The following is a 22,821-nucleotide window of genomic DNA, read 5'->3' on the forward strand; positions in this document are numbered from 1 at the left end:
GGGAGGGGAGAGGTGGGGAGGGGGGATGGTGGAGGATGGGAAAGGCAGCAGAGCACAACAGACACTAGTATGGCAATATGTAAATCAATGGATGTGTAACTGATGTGATTCTGCAATCTGTGTATGGGGTGAAGGTGGGAGTTCATAACCCACTTGAATCAAAGTGTGGAATATGATATGTCAAGAAATTTGTAATGTTTTGAACAACCAACAATAAAAAATTAAAAAAAATATATATGAGAATATCAATAAAAATAAAACAATTATACATCTCTAGAAACCCTCTTTGGTTCCTCAAAGATAATGTTAATATTCTCACTTATCAACTCCTGGTTTCAGGATTACAATGGCAAGATTTGCTAAGTATAGACAAAGATACAAGGAAAATTCCTAAGAGGAGATAATTTACATATCTTGTAAAGTAAAAACTTTAAACAGATGCATTTAATGGAAGAATTAATGATGTTTGTTTTTACCAAGTTTCTTTAGGTTCCAATATCTGAAAACACTTTCAAATACATGCATATAAAATGGGTATTACACTGTAAAGCTGTAAACTTTTTGTCAAAATAAGAGAGTTACTGTACATCTGGACTTGAAAGAAATCAGACTTTTTGCCAGACTTATCCATGAAACTCTGAGAGGTTAACTGGTCTCTCTCATTTCTCCTTCCCTCTTGTGAGTCTTCATCCTCTGCTCCATCTCTCCCTGGCAGCTCCTTCTATCTGTCATCTTGCTTTCTCACATATTTGACATGGGCTTACAACAATTAAGTCCAAACTATGTTGTCATTCTGCTCAAATGTTTCACATTGGCCAAATGCATTCTTTGCATTCAGTACACGTTTGCAAAGGAAAGAATCTGATTGGTTCTCAACTAGAGTTGCAGCCTGGTCCCAAGTTAGATGTTATCTTTGGTGCATCAATCTTGCCTGAGGGATAGTAAACATTGGGAAAGAAGGAAAATATCACTGGGGCTATATGCTGGAGATTATGGGCACTTTCCTGGCCATTTGTCTGCACCTGACAAGGTTAACTTTTAGCATAAAAGAACCTGGGATATGATATCAACTCTCTGATTTTTTATTCTAAGCCAGGCCATCAGGGGTTGTCCACTTTGCCCTTAGCAAGTGGATAAAGTTCACCAACTGTTGGCCCTCAGGCTTAGTTATGTCAGCAAAAGCTTTTGTTGCTTGAGCAGTTGAGGTTTTTTTTTTGTTGTTGTTGTTGTTCTTAACTGAATGCCTGTACCTGTGTCATGCACTTTTCAATTCTCCTCAAGCCACATTAGCTCCATCAGAAAATCTCTGTTATTGACCTGGCTCTGCAAGGCATTGAAATTTATAACCCACAGGTTAGAGAATTTAAGCAAAATCTATAACATGTATGACATTTGTGGAGATTCTTGTTATAAAGCTGTGGAAACACCTGGCGTATTGACATATGCTTGTAACTAGGAAGAAAGGATCCTTCTTCTTTTTTTTTTGAGAGAGAGAATTTCAATATTTATTTTTCAGTTTTCGGTGGACACAACATCTTTGTTTGTATGTGGTGCTGAGGATCGAACCTGGGCCGCACACATGCCAGGCGAGCAGGCTACTGCTTGAGCCACATCCCCAGCCCCAGGATCCTTCTTCTTAACATATAATGTGAACTGAACCTGGTGATGGACAGTTTTAATACACTATCTCACTTAAGAATTGCATAAACTCTGTGAGATATTTATTATTATCTTTATTTTGAGATTAGGAATAGCAATTCTGGGCTGCAGTCCAAATTCTCCTGCTCACTGTCCATGTTTCCTTGGAAAGTTATTTAAACTGCATTAGTCTCAATATCTTCCTCTGTGAAATGGTGGTCATAGCACCTATATTATAGGTTTAACGTCAGGATTAAATGATAAAAACACTTAAAATTACTTACATATAATCAGTATTTAATTAAGTATTCCCGTGCCTTTTGCTTAATGATTTTAGACAATACAAGCTTAATCATTTAGTGAATCAGCTATCACCATCTTTACTCTTGGGCTGTATAGTTATTACTGTAGTTGTGAAAATATTTTTGCAATTATATTATAAATGTCTATATACTTGGGATCCATAATATATATTTAAGTATTAATTGTATTAACTTACTTGGTATATTAAAAGAGCTATTTAATCAGAGAAGTAGTAGTCAAGTCATTTTAAATCTTTTGGATAAAGGGGTTTTTATTCTACAGAATAATTTTTTCAGTGTTATTATTCATAATTTTCTCTAAATTTTATCTTTAGCTGTAACATTATTACATTTGTCTCAACTGTGATATTATAATGTTAGAAGAATATGTGTTTGGTTTTCATCCCCAGTTCCTGGAACAGAGCTAATAAACTCTTTGTAATTTCCTGAGTGAAAGAGTAGACAGGAGAATCCTTTGTTGCAATATATAGTCATTGCTCCTGGTTCCTGTTTCCGGACACATGAGCTTCTAAAATCCTTGGAATATTCTAAGAGTGATTGGGGTGAAAGGGATGGTTTTGTTAATCATAAAGTGACTCTTTCAAACATAAGTGAGTTCATCCTAATGAAGTGATATTTGGTTTGTCCTTAAGATAGTTTAGGATGGGAGATGATTGCAAAAAAGCTAATATACAATTACAGGGCTGGAAATTGCAATTCTATCCCGCTCAATTCCCCCATTCCCTCAAAAACAATGTCACTCCTACCACATCTCTGCCTCTAGGAAGGGAAGAGAAGCAGGAGATTAAGTAAATCACTACTAGACAATAATGCAATTGATCATGCCTATATAATGGCACTTCCATAAAGCTCTCAACAATGGGGTATGGAGAACTTCTTAGTTGGTAAACACATGCTTGAAGAGTGGGGGCCACTTCAACTCTACTGAGACAGAAACTACTGTGCTCAGACACTCTGGATTCCTAGGTACCTCTTCACCTAGCTGTTCATTTAATCTTTTATGATAAAAAGGTAGTAGTATGTGAATTGTTTTCTATGTTCTGTGAGCCATTTCAGCAAATTATCAAACCCAAAAGGCAGTTGTTTGTGGGAATCTCAACTTTGTAGCTAAGTCAGAAAGAAGTATGTGTACCCAATACATGAGAATGACATGTTAAGTGAGGGAAGTCTTGTGGGACTGAGCCCTGAAACCTCTGAAGTCTGATGCTAACTCTGGTCATTATTGTCAGCATCAATTGAAGTGTTGGACACTCAGTAGGTGCCCAGAGATTTGGAGAATCGGTAATTGATGTGGAAAAAAATTCATTCACCCATTTAATGTCAGAATTATGTTGAATAAGAATAATTCAGATATTCTAACTAAATTATTCTGATGTTATCGATAAAAGATAATCCATGCACATTTATATTATTTTAAACTTCTTTGTCATTCTGATGGAATAGAAAACATATCGACTCATTTAATGTCATAACACGTAAATCTGATTACTAGAAGCTTATGTCTTAGTGGTTTGTTTTCTTGTGTGTTTCATTTTCTCTGAGAAATTCATTCAAATTTATTTTTGCGTGGGAAATAAATTCTTGATTCATGCTTTGCTACTGTCTTCAGATTTTATTCCCTCTGACATAGCAACATGGAAGATTTGGTTCCTGTGGGCAACTATGGTTTGCTTTGGCGGGAGCATTAACTATTTGGGGAGTGTCAGAAATGAAACTGCTAAGGTAACCAGGTCTAAATGCCCCACCAATGGGACCTAAAATATTCACACTTTACCATGAAAGTGATTGGTGGACACTGGAAAACTTTGAGTGGGTTACTGATCTGACTTTTTGAGTAATAGATGTTTATTAAGTGCATATAACATAACCCTCATTTGAAAATATCTCCTGACTACAATTTAAAAGATTAAAGCAAGGTAAGATTTGAAGCTACTGCTGAAACTCCTATGGATCTTGGCTAAGGCCTGAAGTAAGACCATAAATAGCTTACTCCATTCTGGCTGTTATTATTTCTAACACTCTCCTGCCTGTTACTCTAGGAGATTCATCTGAAATTCTTCCTGCAAGACTGTAAGAACCAATGGCCATGAATTCCTACAGGTGCTTTTACTTCTCAGGTCTCCTCCTCAGATCACTATCATGGTCTTAAATCCCTACTTAAAGTAGAGTTAACTGGATTAAATAATTGTTTTTTAAGACTGTAAGTAACTAAAATAGTTACACAGTAAAAAATATATTTACCTCTTCATAATCTTGCCCCTCCCAGTACAAGAGCAGTAGTTTGTGGGGGAGGACATCAGACATCCAAGCGAATCCGCAAGTCCCAGGACTTGTTTTATATATACAATTCTAGGTTCACCTTTTGGGTAGGAAAACTGAAAAATCACTCTAGTCTCTCCTCTTGCTTTGAGGACTGGATCATATAGAGTACTGCGAGCTCTGAGGACTGGGGTGGACCTGAGCTTGGTGTTTCAAGGAAAAGAGGAGGATGACATAGCTAAAGCATAGTAGACAAAATATATTTCCTTATAAGAAGAGAATAGAAGTTATATTGGGGCCCATGGGACATGATAGGAAATTTAGTTGTTATTTTAAGGGGAGAAAACATTGAAAATTTATAAGCTGAGAAGAATTAAAATGTATTTTAAAAAATATTTTAATCTGGTTGCTGTCTGAAAATTCGAGAGAAGATAGAAAAGAGAAGTCAAACAGGAGATTGACAATATCCTAATGGAAAAATAATGATGGTTTTGACCAGGGTGGTTTTGGTACAGGTGAAGAAAACTGGAAGAATCTGGGATGTGCTCTACAGTTAAAAGAGTTCACAAAAATTTCAAATTATTTGAATATATGGATTATGGAGAAGGAGAAATTGAGAATAGCTTCCATTGTCACTACAGTTGAAACAGAAGCCCAAAACAAGTAATTTGAGGGAACAACTGGGAAATGATAATACAGTGAGTAGTGAAAACACAGTGAGAAGTTTTATACCAAAAAAGACCAAAGAAATTGGATGGTAGTGAAAGAAATAGGGACTTTGAAGGAGTTATCTGCTTTTTATTTTGTTTTCTTGAATATTCATGGAAATGATCCAATAAAGAAGAAGCTAACTGAAGATGCTAATAAAAGATGTAATAATTTTTAAACTAAGAAAAAGAAATTATTCAAAAAAGAAAAAAAAAAGATATATTGATGTCCAAAGTGATAAATTTTGCCATTAGCAAGTTTTATAACATTTCAAAAAAATTGTGGTATATGTAATTTCTCTAATGAATTCAACCTTGTTTTTTAAAATGATTAAGACAGCAAGTTAGAAAGTCATTTGCTAATCAATGTGTTTTACATCAATGTTTTTAATCTCTGTCTTTCCAGAAAAGATTTGAGGTAGACTACACCTCTCTCTCCCCGACTCATCATTTTCAGTATTTTTGATTTTTGAGTTTATACGTTTAGCTTCAAGATTATTGGTTGATCATTTTATGGTGTCCTGCGAAGGAAAACTGCATTATGATAGACCAAGGATTGGCAATTTTTTTTTTTTTGACTACTAGGGTCTGGAAAGACAAGTGGCCTAGAATACCTGAGGACAGCAGCTCTGCAGGGAACAGCCCTAGTCCATGCTCAACCACAATGGAATCATAGTATTTGCACTTAATAATTTGGTGTTCTTTATAGTAGATAATCACAATGTTTGAGTAGGATTGAACTGAATTCATTGCTGATGCTTTAGGCAGCAATAGAGAATTGCCTGAGGGGTTATTTGCTGCTGGTTTCAAGAGCACTGTGAATTCTAGATATGCTTTCTATTTCCATAAACAGAACTTGAAAGTCTCAATATTGGGATATGGTTGTTGTGTTGAAATATAAATGATAAATGCTGTCTTGGTTACACATCTTTTATCATTAGCTAGCAAAAAATTCTCCTGGGTGTGTTTATGTTACAATTCCTTGATGCCTGCACTTGTGGTAGAATAGGGTCATAGTCAGCTGCTGTTGCTGGATAGAATTGTGTGTATGCACTGTACATTTTAAGTGTGTCTGCCTTAAATTTGTAATTCTACATGCTTTGTGACTCTAAGGCAGTTTTAGCTTTTAAATCCAGACTGCAGATCTATGCATTTAACCTGTGTGTTTAATTAGAAGTTCCACTTGACCTGCTAATATCACTGCATTTGATGCAGGATGGATGGAATATAAGGTATTACAAAAGAGCTCTTTTATTAGCATTGAAGGATATGTTCATGGCATGGAGATCTAGAAGCTAGCTAAAGACATGGTTTCTCTGTTACTTATAAACTGAAGCCAAATGTATGTCCTTTATTTTTTAAACAACATTATCAATAATGTAAAATGTTTGCGTTATGACAAAAAATCAAACAAAATTAATAAAACTTTTTAAAATGTCAAGTCGACTAGATACTGTAGCTTCATTAGCCCATGGCTGGAGATTGCCAATGATCTTACACATAATTGTAAGGCAATGAAACACTTTTAGTTTCATTTCTCCCCAAAATAAGTTATTTGATTTGTAGAAACATCTAAGTCATAATTGTGTAATATTTGTTTGTCTATAATGTTACCATTAGCTATATGTACGTATGTGTGTGTATAATATAGTGTGTATGCTATATACACAAATATGTCTATTTTAAATGTTGTGTATTATAGTATCTAAAGTGCTAAGTTTTTGACAGACAAATATACTATTATTTGTGTCTGCATATGACTTTTGGGGGGAATGTATAAAAGAATGTTACATTTTTTTTTAATACAGAACCAAAAGAGTCTCCACCCAGCCTCTGGTCAATAAGTCACTGTATAATGAAGAGCTCTCCATGAAAAAACTTTCTCGGGGGGAAGTCAAGGCTAAGGTTTATTCATCAATTTACTCAGTCAGCCTATGTGTCAGGTATACTTCTAGCATGGAAGAGATCATAGTAAATAGGACAGACAAATTTTTGGTTGACTAAGAGCTGGGTCACCTAAAATACAATGGAAGGCTTAAGGCATAAGAATAAAGGGGTGTTGATATATTATAAGATGAATTAGAAAGACTTCATTGATAAGGGAGGAGAAATCTATGCAGTTATTTGGGAGAAGACCCAATTCAAGAAAAGAAAGAGTAAAGTACAAAGGCACTGAACTTACACACAGTATTTGATACACTGAAAAAATTCAGAAGCTAATCTGAATGAACTAAAGTAAAAAGGAAGAATATAAAATGATAATATAGGGCTATTATCACATAGCAATATAATAATGTAAGGTTAGGAAGATACTGAGGAGGTCTGATCATGTGGTTTCATAGGTAATTGTGAGTATTCTGGATCTTATTTTGATTGAAACAATTAGTTCTTACGTGGTTTTGAGAGGAAGAACACCACAATTTGATTTGTATTCCAAAGGAAATCACTCTGGTTGCTACATGAAGAAAAAATGCATAAGAAGCAAGAAATGGAAGCTGAGAAAGTACTTAAGAGGTTAATACTGCAATCAGAAAAATGTGGTGCTGGCAGTGGAAATGAAGTTAGATTTTTATATTTATTGAGATTGAACTCACGAATTTAGAAATGGATTTACTTGAGAGAAAAGAGAAAGAGGGGAGAAGGATAACATGATATATGGTAGACTACACAGGAGGAAAAATAGAGGTGGAAATAAGAAAAGCAGATTGTAATGTAAAAGCAGGTGTTTGTTTCTGAACATGTTGTTCTTGATGTAATTATTAGACATGTAAATGAAGATGTTCAGAAAGAAAATGGAATTGTATGAGGTTTGCATTACAAGTAGGTTCTAGACTATAGATACAGTTTTGAATTATCAGCATACAGAAAATATGGATAGTGCTTAATGCTTAAGATGTGCAGATATCATTGCAACACTGAGTTCTAGAGAAGAGAAGTGAAGGACTGAGCATGGTAGTACTTTGGAAATAGAGATTTTTTTTCCAGCTTCATTGAGGTAATAATTGACAGATAAAATTGTATATAAATTTGATGTTTGATAAATATATTGTGAAATAATTGTGGCAATCAAACTTGTTAATGTATCTGACACTTCACACAGTTTCCTTTTGTGTGTGAGAACAATTAAGATCTATTCTCTTAGCAATTTTTTTTTATTTCTTAGCAAATCAGTACAGCACATTACCTATGATCAACTGATGAAGAGTAGCTCTGCAGAACTTTTTATCATGCATAATTGAAACTTTATGCCCTTGGACCAACATGTCCCCATTTCCTTCACACTTCCAATCACCCTTGGAAGACATGCAATTTTGATATTATTAAATTATTAGATTCCATGAGTTAAGATTATTCATTTGTCTTCCTGTGTCTAGTATATTTGATTCAAAAACATAATATCTTCTAGGTTTATCTGTATTGTTATAAATGCAAGACTTACTTCTTTATTAATGTTGAATAATATTTCATTATATATGTAATATATTAATTTTAAATATATAAAAAATAAATAAAATATTATTTATATATATTTATGTGAAGTTTTCAGCTTTTCAATGCTGAGTTGACAGTATCTATGGCATTGCAATATACAGCCTTTATTATATTGAGGCACATTATTTTTATATTTATTTATTGAGATTTTTATTATGAAATGATGTTGAATTTGTCAAATACTTTTCTGTATTTATTGAGTGGATCACAGATTTTTGTGCTTTATTTTGTTAATCTGGTATATAACATTTATTGTTTTGGATACATTCTTGAATTATAGTGATGAATCCACTTGATCCTGGTTTATGATTCTTATCAAATTAGCATGTAATATTCTTTTATTTTTAGTTTTTATTTTGTAATTTTCTTTTCTTGTAGTTTTGTTCTTGTTTGGCCCAGGGTGGAGGGTTCAGTGTAATCCACAGCCTTATAAAATAAGCCTAGAAGCATTTACTACTCTCTTTATTCACACCACACCCCCACCATGAGGGATTGAACCCAGGGGAACTTAACCACTGAGTTGCATCCCAAACTCTTATTTTATTTTGAGACACTATGTGTATATAAATAGGTTATATATAATAGGTTGTATAGATATATCTATTTATGTAGGGAGATTTTATATTATATTTACTATATATAATATACATGGTCTCTCAAAGTTGCCATATAAACATGTTGAAAAAGTCACTAAGAGATACTGTATATACATACATGCACATACATGTGCTCACTAAATTGCTGAGGCTGGCTTTTAACTTGTGATCCTCCTGCCTCAGCCTCTCCAGCTACTAGGATTATCGGCATGTGCCACCACATCTGGCTTCTTCTTTACTTTTTTTGGATAAGATTAAGAAGGATCAGTATTAGTTTTTTAAATGCTTTGTAGAATTCAGTCATAATTAGTCTCTCCAGATTTTTTACTTCTTCATGACTCAGTCTTGGTAGGTGGGATATTTCTAGAAATGTATCCACTTCTTCCAGATTATATGGTCATTTGTATTTCTGTAGTATAAGTTGTAATGTCTCTACTATTGTAGCTCTGTCTTCATCCTTTTTCTTTATTTGTCTTACTAATGTTTGTTCATTTTATTCATCTTGGAAAAAAAACCCATGTCATAGTTTTGGTCATCTTTTCTACTATCTTTATTCTCTATTTCATTTATTTCTGCTCTAATCTTTAGTATTTCCTTCCTTCTACTTTTTCTTAAAGGTGCATTTGTCACTATAAACTTTCTTCTTACTGCTCTTTTTGCTATATGCACCTTATGTTTTGGTACATTCTGTTTTCCATTTTTCACAAAGTATTTTTAAATTTCCTTTTTGAATTCTTCTTTGATCTCCTGTTTTTTGAGAACATGTTATTTAATTCTCACATATATGTGAATTTTCCAATTTTCCTCCTGTTATCAATTTCTAGATTCAGAATATTTAGGTGAGAAAAGATACTTGATATGATTTCCTTATTCTTTAATGTGTTAAGCATTTTGTGGCCCATATGTGATCTGTCCTGGAGAATGTTCCACGCATGCCTCAGAATCATTTATTTTGCTACTCTCGGACAGAACACTCTGTTTATGTCTCTTGGGTCTCTTTGGTCTGAAGTGATGCTTAATTCTGATATTTATTTATTGATTTCCTGGTTGGATGATATATCTCTTTTTGAGAGTGGGGTATTAAAGTCCTCTATTGTTATTGTATTGCTGTCATTTCTTCCTTCTCTTCTGTTAATACTTGCTTTATATATTTAGGTGTTCCAATGTTGAGCACATATATATTTATAATTCATTTATATTCTCAATAAAATGATCCCTTTATCATTATACAATGTCCTTCTTTATCTCTTTTTATAGTTTTTGATTTTCGGTCCAGTTTGTATGAAATAAATTTAGCTGATTCTATTCTCTTTCGGTTAACTTTTGCTGGATTATCTTTTGAATCTCTTCACTATCAAAGTATGTTTGTCCCTAAAACTAAAATGACTCACTCATAGGCAGAATCTGGATCGATTATGTGTCTTTTTATTTTCTTTCCATTTAAAGTAATTATTGATAAGAAAAGCATCGCCAATGCCATTTTCCTGTTTTTGCTAACTGCTTTGTAATCCCTATGCTCATTTCTTCCTGTCTTCCTATGTGATTTGATGATAGACATCTTTGTAGCAATATGCTTTGATTTTTTTCTCTCTTTTGTATATCTATTAATAGTATGTTTGTGTGTGTTTACCAGGAAGATAACAAAGCATCTTGTACTTACATCTCTCTATGTAAAGTCAATAACAGAAGCCATCAAATTTTAAAACCTCTACAATTTCACTTTGTTCCTAAATTTTTGATGTCACAATTTACAGAAAGTGACTAAGCATAAATGCTTAGTAGATAAATGTCCTAGATTGGACCATGGAATACAGATAAAACAATACAGGAAAAATCAATAATGATTGTGTCTAAGATTGTGAAAATGAACGAGGGTAATGTAAAATATTAACAGCACTGGAAATTTGGTGAGACATATGTGAGAAATCTTAATATAATCTTTGTCGCCTTCACTAAATATAAAATCATTCCCCAAAACGTTCATTTTGAAAAATTTATTTATTTACTCTAATTTATTATACATGACAGCAGAATGAATTTCAATTCAGAGTACACACACAAAGCACACTTTTTTGTGTCTTTGGTTGTACACAAAATAGAGTCACACCATTCGTGTCTTCATACATATACTTAGGGTAATGATGTCCATCTCTTTTCACCATTTTCCTTCCCCATGTCCCTACCTTTTCCCTCCCTCCCCTTTGCCCTATCTAAAGTTTCTCCATTCCTTCCATGCTCCCCCATCCCCATTATGGATGAACAACCTCATATCAGAGAAAACACTGGGCATTTGGTTTTTGGGGTTTGGCTTATTCACTTAGCATAATATTCTCCATCTCCATCCATTTACATGTAAATGCCATGAATTTATTCTCTTTTAATGCTGAATAATATTCCATTGTGTATATATGCCACAGTTTCTTTATCCATTCATTTACTGAAGGACACCTAGGTTGCTTCCATAATTTAGCTCTTGTGCATTATGCTGCTATAAACATTGATGTGGCTGCCTCACTGTAGTCTACTGTTTATAAGTCCTTTGGGTATAAACTGAGGAGTGGGATAGTTAGGTCAAATGGTGGTTCCATTCCAAGTTTTCCAAACAATTCTCCACACTGCTTTCCAGATTGTTTGCACCCATTTGCAGTTTCACCAACAATGAATGAGAGTGCCTATTTCCCCACATCCTCTCAAACAGTTATTGTTAGTATTCTTAATAGCTAGCGTTCTGACTGGAGTGAGATGAAATCTTAAAGTAGTTTTGATTTGCATTTTTCTAATTGCTAGAGATGTTGAACAGTTTTTCATATATTGGCTGATTGATTGTCTATCATCTTCTGAGATGTGTCTGTTCAGTTCCTTGGTGCATTTATTGATTGGTTTATTTGGTTTTTTGGTGTTAAGTTTTTTGAGTGCTTTATATATTCTAGAGATTACTGCTCTATCTGAAGTGTGTGTAGTAAAAATTTGCTCCCATTCTGCAGATTCTCTATTCACCTCACTGATTGTTTCTTTTGCTGAGAAGAAGCTTTTTTTTGTTTGAATCTATTCCATTTATTGACTCTTGATTTTATTTCTTGTGTTATAGGAGTCTTGTTAAGGAAATCGAGGCCTAATCCAACATGATGAAGACTTAGGCCTACTTTTTCTTCTATTATGTGCAGGATCTGTGGTCTAATTCCTAGGTCTTTGATTCACTATGCGTTGAATTTTACATGGTGAGAGAGAGGGTCTTAATTTCATTTTGTTGCATATGGATTTCTAGTTTTCCCAGCACCATTTGTTGATAGGCTATCTTTTCTACAATATATGTTTTTTGGCACCTCTGTCTAGTATGAGATAACTGTATTTATGTGGGTTTGTCTCTGTGTCCTCTATTCTGTACCATTGGCCTACCAGTCTATTTTGGTACAAATACCATGCTGTTTTTGTTTCTGGTACAGTGATACCACCTGTTTCACTTTTCTTGCTAAGGACTGTTTTGTTTGGCTAATGTGGGTCTCTTATTTTTCCAGATGAATTTCATGATTCTTTTCCTATTTATATGAGGAATGTCATTAGGATTTTGGTTGGAATTGCATTAAATATGTATAGTGCTTTTGGTAGTATGGTCATTTGGACTCCATATTAATTCTGCCTATCCAAGAACAAGGGAGATCTTCCCATCATCTAAGGTCTTCTTTAATGTCTTTCCTTAGTGTTCTGTAGTTTTCATTGTAGAGTTCTTTCACCTCTTTCATTGATTCCAAAGTTTTTATTTGTTTGTTTTGGTTTTTTTTAGGCTATTGTAAATGGGGTAGTTTTCTAGTTTCTCTTTTAGAGCATTTGTCACTGATGTACAGAAATGCATTTGATTTATGGGTGTTGTTTTATATCATGCTACTTTTCTGAATTTATTAATTGTAGAAGTTTTCTGGTGGAATTTTTTGGATCTTCTAGGTATAGAATCATGCAAATAGTGATAGTTTGAGTTCTTCTTTTCCTATCCATATCCCTTTAATTTCTTTTGCCTCTCTAATTGCTCTGATCAGAGTTTCAAGAATTATATTAAATAAAAGTAGAAAAAGAGGCTATCCCTCTCTTGTTCCAGTATTTAGAGAGAATACTTCCAATCTTTCTAGAATGATGTTGGTCTTTGGTTTAGCATAGATAGCTTTTACAATGTTGAGATATGTTCCTATTATCCCTAGTTTTTCTACTGTTTTGAACATGAATGGGTGCTGTATTTTGTCAAATGCTTTTTCTGCATCTATTGAGAGGATTATATGATTCTTATGTTTGAGTCTATTGATGTGATGAATTACATTTATTGATTTCCATATGTTGAAACAATCTTGCATCCCTGGGATGAATCACACATGATCTTGGTGCACTATCTTTTTGATATGTTTTTGTATTTGATTTGCCAGAATTTTATTGAGAATTTTTGCATCTATGTTCATTAGAAATATTGGTCTGAAGTTTTCTTTCTTTGATGTGTCATTGTCTGGTTTTGGAATCATAGTGACATTGGTCTCATAGAATAAGTTTGGAAGTGTTCCCTCTTTTTCTGTTTTATGGAATAATTTGAGGAAAATAGGTATTAGTTCTTCTTTGAAGGTTTGTAGCCCTCAGCTGTGTATCCATCTGGTCCTGGACTTCTCTTGTTTGGAAGGCTTCTGATGGCATCTTCAATTTCATTGCTTGAAATTGATCTGTTTAACTTGTGCATATCATTTTGATTCAGTTTGGGCAAATCATATGATTCAAGAAATTTGTCAAGGCCTTTTATATTTTCTATTTACAAATTTTCAAAATAATTTCTAATTATCTTCTGTTTTTTTTTTTTTTTTTTTTTTGTAGTGTCCATCAAGATATTTCCTTTTTCATCATGGATGTTAGTAATTTGAGTTTTCTTTTTCCTTCTTTTCATTGGCATGGGTAATGGTTTATCAATTTTTTTTATTTTTTCAAAGAACCAACTTTTTGTCAATTATTTCTTTTGTTTCAATTTCATTGATTTCAGCTCTGGTGTTAATTATTTCCTGTCTTCTACTGCTTTTGGTCTTGATTTGTTCTTCTTTTTCTAGGACTTTGAGATGTAATATTTGTTTATTTATTCATCGACTTTCTATTCTATTAATGAATGAACTCTATGCAATGAAATTTCCTATTAGTAATACCTTCATAGTGCCCCAGAGATTTTGATATGTTTTATCAGTGTTCTCATTTACCTCTAAGAATTTTTTTAATCACTTTTATAATGTATTCTGTAATTCACTGTTCACTCAATAGCATATCATTTAATCTCCAGGTATTGGAGTAGTTTCCATTTTTTATTTTATCATTGATTTCTAATTTAATTCCTTTATGATCTGGTAGAACACAGGGTAGTATCTCTCCTTTTTTGTATTTGCTAAGAGTTGGTTTGTGGCATAGTAGATAGTCTATTTAGAGAAGGATCCATGTGCTGCTGAGAAGAAAGTGGATTAATTCATTGATGGATGAAATATTCTATATATGTCTGTTAAGTCTAAGTTATTGATTGTATTATTGAGTTCTATAGTTTCTTTGTTTAGTTTTTGTTTGGAAGATCTATCCAATGGTGAAAGAGATGTGTTAAAGTCACTCAGAATTATCATGTTTGGGTCTTTTTGACTCTTGAATATGAGAAGAATTTGTTTGATGAACATAGATGGGACACTGATGAACACTGTTTGGGTCATATATATTTATAATTGTTATGTCTTGTTGATATATGGTTCCTTTAAGTAGTATGTAATATCCTTCTTTATCTCTTTTGATTAACTTTGGCTTGAAGTCTTCTTTATTTGATATGAAGATGGAAATCATTGCTTGTTTCCACAATCCATGTGAGTGGTATGTTTTCCCCCAAATTTTTACCTTCAGTCTGTGGATGTCTTTTCCTACAAGATGAGTCTGTTGAAGGCAATATATTCTTGGGTTCTTTTTTAAATTCAATCTGCCAGTCTATGTGTTTTGATTGGTGAGTTTAGCCCATTAACATTCAGGATTATTATTGAGACATGATTTGTATTCCTGGTGGTTTTTGTTTATTTTTGGTAATTTAACATGACTTGGTTTCTCTTTGATTTTTTTTTCTTTAGTGTAATATCTCCTTTTGATGATTTTCATTCTAGTTGTAAATTCTTTTGTTTAATCATGGAAAGTTTTTATTTCATCATCAAATCTAAAGATTTAATTTTGTTGGATATGATTCTTGGTTGGCATCCATTTTATTTCAGAGTTTGGCATATGCTCTTTTAGGATCTTCTTGCTCTCAGGATCTGGGTTGAAAACTCTGCAGAGATCCTAATTGGTTTCCACCTATATACAATTTGATTCCTTTCTCTTATGGCTCTTAAAATTCTCTCCTTATTCTGTCTGTATGCTAGGCATTTTCATTATAATGTGCTTTGGTGTGGATCTGTTGTGATTTTGTACATTTGGTGTGGATCTGTTGTGATTTTGTTCCTTTGGTGTCCTGTAAGCCTCTTGTATTTGATTTTCCAATTCATTCTTCATGTTTGGAAAATTTTTTGATATTGTTTCATTGAATACATTTTTCATCCCTTTGGTATATAACTCTATGCCCTCCTCTATTCCAATAATCTTAAATTTGGTCTTTTTATGGCATCCCATAATTCTTGCATGTTCTGCTCATGTTTTCTTACGATCTTCACTGTGTGGTCAACTATTTTCAAGATTATATATTTTGTCTTCATTGTCTGAGGTTTTGTCTTCCATCACTAATCTCTTAGTGATGGTTTCTATTGAGTTTTTAATTTGGTTTATTGTTTCCCTCATTTCAAGGATTTTTTTTTCAGTGCCTCTATCTTCTTATTGAAGTAATGTTTTGCTTCCTGTATTTGTTTATGTAAGTATTTATAAAAATGACCTTTTGTTTTCTGTTTTTGCTCTCTTATATCATCCTTTAATTCACAGAACATTTTAATTATGTATATTCTAAACTCCTTCTCTGTCATTTCTTGTGCTGTGTGAGCCATGGTTTCTACTAATGTAGTATCTTGGTTTATTGGGGCACTTTCTTCCCTTGTTTTTTCATGTTGTTTGTGTGTCATCCCTTCTAACACTGACATCCAAGGTGTTACAGTTTTTATCTTATAGGTTTATAGTGTGCCTGAAGGGTTACAATACCTCTCCTTTAAGGGGGAGAACAATATTAACAGATCCCAATACAAACAATATGCAGCCTTAAACCACATAGCTGGTATTAAGACATTTACAGTTTTGTCACAATATACAAAATGGTGAGTTCAATTATTATGTATAATATAACCAGTAGGTTTGCAAAAGGTTCTACCATTTCTGATAGTGAACAAAGAGAGAACTGGAGGTGGGGTGTAGGATGAGATGTTAAGGAGGTAGGAGGTGAGAATATAGAATTATTAGATCCTAGGAAGTGTAAAAAAGGAATCTAAAGAAGTTAGCTAGTAATAGGAGAAAAGAGAGAAAGTGATTTTGAGAAGACAAGTGGGAATACAATAGAGTGAGTACAAAAAACAAACAAACATGAAAATTAAGAAAAATTAAACATATAAAAATAGGAGATAAAAGAATATACAACACAACTGTAATATAGTATTCAGATATCCCAGACCTCTGTAGCCTAATTTATGAAAAGTATTTGGTTTCACACATGTTGGGGATGTGAGGGTGGGAGAAGAAAAATTCTCAAAGGAAAATTCAAGGATTGTTTCTGTTGCATGGTGAAGGTTATTAGGGTGCAAAGGTTGGTCTTGGGAACAGAGTTCCTAGTGGAAGGTAATAGCACTTGCTGGTCCCTGATGGGGCCCACTCATGTAATATGGGTACCTGGTCTTATCTCCTTAAATCGGCTGTAGACCTCACAATTCCTTGTCTCTAATTTAGTCTCTAAACTGTATCTCACACACTCTCTCCCTTTCTACTTTCCAATCAGGAACCACTGTTTCTGGAGGTTTTGTGGGCTGTGCTCTGGGGTCTGGTCACCTGTTCTGGAGAGCTGTTTTGTATTGGGCAGTTCAGGGACAGGCTTTGTGAGCTATGAACCAGCCTCATAGTTGCAAGCACTGAGCTAGTTTAGTGGCTGTGGGGAGATAGGGGAGTTACGGACTATAGGTACCTTGATATTGGTTCTAGTCCTGAGCCAGTGTTCCAAGCTGGGAGTTGCCCCAACTAAAGATGGTGTCAAAGATGTCCCAAGATGGAGGTGGTTACTTTCAGAGATGGGGTGTCAGGTTGGGTGAGACTGGGCAGTGGCAGTATGCAGCATGTCCAGAGATGCAGCTCTGTGGAGTGCAGTATTGTGGCTGGCGGCTGACTCTAGGCCCTATCGGGTGCCTCCAGGTATAGGGGACTATGGCAATGGTTGCAGTGTTCTCAGATGGAGGCAACAGAGGAAGCCCCTAGTTAGAAGATGGGGGTCCACATAGGAGTGGCAAAAGGAGGTCCTATGTGTGAGCAGAAGCCAAGAGTCCTGCACAGGAGAAGCTCTCCTTTAATAACTTTCAAAGAAACAGTATTCCCACTACTTAAATCCCAGGTCATAAAGCAACACAGAATGAAGCCTCCCTCTAGCCTACCATCTTGGATCGCTCCCCAAAAAGTTCATTTTTAAGAAATAAAAAGACAAGATAGATCATGTAGACACTAACCAAAGATGGGAGTTGAAAAATTAATATCAAAGTAAATTCCAAAACAAGGAAGACCATTAGAGTTAGAGAGGGGCATTATATAATGGTAAGAAGATTTCTTAGTCATACATAAAAATCCTAAGAGCACACACACTTAACAACAGAAGTTAAGAATATCTGATGCAAAAAACCAATTGATCTGAAAGCAAAAATAAGCAAACAAAAAATCACATGAGAAATTTCCACCTTTTTGTCATACTGGATGGAATAAGTAGGCAGAAGAATAAAATATAGGTGAACCAAACAAAATGATAAATCGAATGACTTCATTTGTATTTATAGAACATGTCAAATAACTACAGAATAGTACACTTGAAACATACACAAATTACAATGGAAACAAACTAAAAATCCAAACCAGTAAAACATCTGGAAATCCCCATATGTTGGGATATTAAACAGTGAATTTCTTGGTACCCCATGGGACAAACAGTAAACTATTTTTAGACAAAAAAATAAATAAATAAAATAAAAATAAATCTAAAAATATTTTCAACTAAGTAGAATTGAAAATATAACTATTCAAACTTGTGGAATGCAGTTAAAGTAGCACTTAGATTTTTAATATTATATGCTTATAATAGAAAAAGTTGAATATCAAATGCTGTGTCTCCAAAACTAAAACTAAGCAACCAAATCTTCCACTTCAAAAACTAAACAGCAAATTAAACCCAAAGGAAGAAGAAAAAAATGTACATAATAAAGGTGAGAGAAAAAACTAATGTAATTGAAAATAGCAATAAAAAATGAAAAAAATCAATTAAATCAAAAGTATGTTTGTTTAAAAATAAAAATCATTAACTTCATGACAGATTGGCCAAGGGAGTAGACAGAAAAAGAAACCAAGCACCATATTAGTACCAAAAAGGGCTGTCACAACTTATCTCATAGACATTTAAGGGATAAAAAAATACTGTGAAAACACTGATAAATTCAACCACTTACATGAAATTCAGTTTCTTAAAAAAATGTAAACTGTCAAAACTCTAAAGAAGAAATACATTAGAAAAAGAATGAGAGAACATATATATGTATGTATATATACATTCATACATATATACATTCATATATATGTATTGCATGTATGTATATATAATATCTCAGTAACTTTTCAACATGTTTGCATGGATACTCTGAGAGATCATGTATATTATATATAGTATATATTCCATAAAATCTCTCTACACAGATATGATCTATACAACCTATTATACATAACCTATTTATATACACAAAGATAAAGATGTAGATACAGATGTAATTGAGTGTATTGTTAACAACCTGCCAACAAAGCAAACTCTAGTTCCCAAAAGTTTCACTTGCAAATGCACCAAACATATAAGAACACAAAACAAAACAAAAAACACCAATCTATAAGTTCTCTCACAGAAAACAGAAAAATAAATGCTTTTCTTCATTTTGCAATGCCAGCTTTACCATTTAGAATTTCACATCCTCAATGTACTATTTTACATAGCAATTTTGGAAAACAATATGGTAATGTTTTAAAGCCAAACACATGTAAAATATGACCCAGGTATTGCACTGTTAGAAATTGCAAACAAGAAAGAAAGCATATCACCACACATAGGCATTTTAATAATTGTTCTTAGCAGAATCATTCATAATGGTCCCAGGCTACTAATAACTATATGTCCTTCAACTGTTGAATTGATATGACACATACTGGAACAGTATTTCTCAATAAAATTAAAAAGAACAAAGTTCTAATAAATGGATAAACATCAAAAATATTATACTAAAAGATGCTGGATGCAGTGGTGCACACCTGTAATCCCAGTGGCTCAGGAGACTGAGGCAGGAGGATCAGGAGTTCAAAGTCAGCCACAGCAAAAGCAAGGTTGTTAAGCAACTCAGTAATACCCCATCTCTAAATTAAAAAAAAAATAGGGCTGGGGATGTGAATCAAGTACCCCTGAGTTCAATCCCCAATTACCCCCCAAGAAATATTATGCTAACAAACAATAACTACATATTTTGTAATTCCATTTAGATTAAATTCTACAGGGGCAACATTAGCATAAACAGGAGCAAATTAGTAGTTGATGGGGCTGGAATAATGGGAGGGTTTTTTTAAAAATGTTTCCTGATGGACAAGAGGAAACTCAGGGTAATGGGACAATTCTATGATTTCATTGGGTGATCATTACTTGATTGTGTATTTCTGAAAATTCAGTGAGCTATAATTAAAAATAGATGAATTTAATGAAAATAATACATAAATACCTAGAAAATATGAATACTTGGTCAGATGCAAGAATAAAAATACAGAAAAGCAGTTCTGCTCTACTTGGAACACTTGTTTCATACTGTTCTCATAACAATAAAAAAAACTATTTTCAGGAAGTAACTCTGTCTGGAAGACTAATTCAATCATTTGGACTGTGAAGACAAATAGGTTCCTTGAAATTACTTAATTTCATACCTATACCTATGTGGAATTTTCCTTGGGTGTTTTTTTCTCCCTCGTCTAGGAAGTTCAGATGAATCTATCTTTGTACTAATTGCATATGTGCTTTTGAGAGTTCTTTTTCTGTGACAATCCAATAGTTTCAAGAGTGCAAAGAGAATAATTTACCTGATAGGGGTTCTTCTCCCATCCCACTTTCACTTTCCTCCTCCATGACTCTTAATCATCGTTATGAAGGGTTGTGTTGGTGTGATCTGTTCCCCCACCCCCAATCCTTCTGTAAGTGTCACACCTGGTGACTCCTATAGAAAACACTCTCATTTGGCATTTTTGGAAAAGTCACAAAGTAATATCTTCCCATTTCCCATGACAGAAAAAGCCTCTGCCAAGTCAGGCCTAATTCTGTGAAACAAGGGATTATTCTCTGCCCCAGCTGAAGCTGCATTCACACAAACCAATTTAATGAAAGCAAAATAAAGAGTGTTTGTGGGAATTCTCAATCTATTCCTTACTGGAGTTAAGAGGCCTCTTTCATTTCCATTTACTTAAATTTCTGGCAAGTCTAGATATGTATGTTTGTAAATAACTTTTGTCACATAATTTGATGTTGGTGCTCAGGAATTTGTACATGATCAAAGTTGAATATCCAAATGCTTGTGTCTCCAAAACTAAATTAGCATTTATTTTTGAAGTCTTCACGTTGAAACTCAGTCAACAATAAGATTTATAAAGACATATCCACAAGCTTTCAGATCTGACTGCTTATTGCAGTGATATCAACATTATATTTAGAGTACATTGCAGTGCAAGTGGCAAATCAGTTCATCACCAAAAAGCACTTTTTGATTAATCACTTGTCTTTACTCTTAGGCATATGTTGTATGTCTTCACTAATATAAGATTGTATTTTGTTGTTTCTCTGAAAAATTATTCACTGAGTACCTCCAATGGGTGAGGCTCTGTTCTAGGCACTGCTCTTATAACAAAAGACTTCTACTAAAGAAAATTTTACAGTAGAGATGTCAGATTCTTACAAATATACACAAAACAAATATAGAATGACAACGTGGGTTTAGTGCTAGGAAGTAAAGCTGGGCTATGAGAAGTGTAACTGACAGCACAGAGCAGTGGGAAATGAGAAGACCCGGCAATGGAGTCCAGTGTCCTATGCGGATAGCACTGGTGAAGACTGCAATGCAGGGATGAACTCAGCAGTTTGCAGAAACAAAGACAAACCCCCTAGAATGGAACCATAGGAATGAAGAGTTTGATCCAACAGGAGCTTGGAAAAATGGAAGATAATATTAAAGCCAGAATTAGACAGCAGTCAGTATAGATAGGTAAATCAAGTCAGGAGGCTAATTTCAGTTCAGGAAGTTGGACACTGTGTCCTGAGGGATTGAAATGCCTTCAGATCCCTTCTGCCACCCTTATCGAGACAACCTGCCCCTGTTCCAAACTGTTGCTAAGGTAACCTGTTTCAGGAAGTTATGAAAGTTTTTAATTGTGTCCGGGACTGCTCTCTCTTGCCATTCCTCATGTCCATCTGCTTCTCACCTTTTGGCCATCCCACCTGAGCATTTCCTTGGCTTAGTCATGTTCTCAGGAAGGAGACAGATAAGAGGAAGAGAGCAGGAGAGAAAAAAGGAAGCCTGGGACATATAGAAAAAGCAGAATGCTCTCACTCCTTGGGATACCAGGATACTAGCTGTGGTGCCCTTCTCCCTCCCAGGAGAAGTCTATGTTACCCTTTTAAAATAAACCCTGCTTTATGTTTGCCTTGGCATGCTTCTTTAATGTTATACTTCAATATGTGAGGAGGGAGGACTTGTCACCAATAACCAGAAGTATCAATAGGTCAGATACAAGGTCATAGATTTTGCTAAGATGGAAATGTGCCCTGTGGAGCCCTCCTCCAGAGTTACACAGATAAGAGTGAAAATGCAAATCAAGAAGTGGAATAGCTGAGGCTTGAAACCATGTGGACTTCACTCAGAACCAGGCAAACCGGTCAATCTCCCAGGCATGTATGTGTGTGTTTGTATTGTGGAGCAAGGGGAAGAACAGGTAGAGAAATCCAAAAGTAAAACAAAAGTATGTTGCTTTTCCTTTTAGGTAAGATTCTCCTTTCTCCATAATAGATAGATAAATAAATAAATAACTTAAATTAATATGTTAAAATCCAATGTCTTCATATTTTTATTTGCTTGTTTGTCTGAATGTATTTTGTTACCTAACGTTTGGCCCATTGCAATAGTTGGAGGTGAGGAAAGATTTATTTATTTTTTTTCCTTTAAACTTTTTCTGTAAGACTTGGTCATTGAAAATCCCCTAAAATTATGGTTGTGCAACTGATGATGCTTTTATATGTCATTATCCCTGTTATTTATATTTCTCTCATCAATCACTCTTCACCTTCCCTCTTTGCACTAAGGCTTTTCAAATAAGGGTTCAATTTCCTTTTCTAAGCACTGGTCTGGAACCATATCATTTAATGATATAAGCAAGTTGGAACTCAAAAGCCTGAGTAATTCCAGGTTAGCGTTTGAGTAGAAGCCTTATGGTGATAATTCAGGTACTATAAGAAATGCTGCCAGGGTTTCAATTTGGCAGCATCTGACTTTCGGAGACTCAGTGCAAGGGCAGAGGCCACAGGTGAGCCCCACTTTCCCTTGAAGC

Source organism: Marmota marmota, unplaced genomic scaffold, assembly GCF_001458135.2.
Source record: "Marmota marmota marmota unplaced genomic scaffold, marMar, whole genome shotgun sequence".
NCBI classification, from domain to species: Eukaryota; Metazoa; Chordata; class Mammalia; order Rodentia; family Sciuridae; genus Marmota; species Marmota marmota.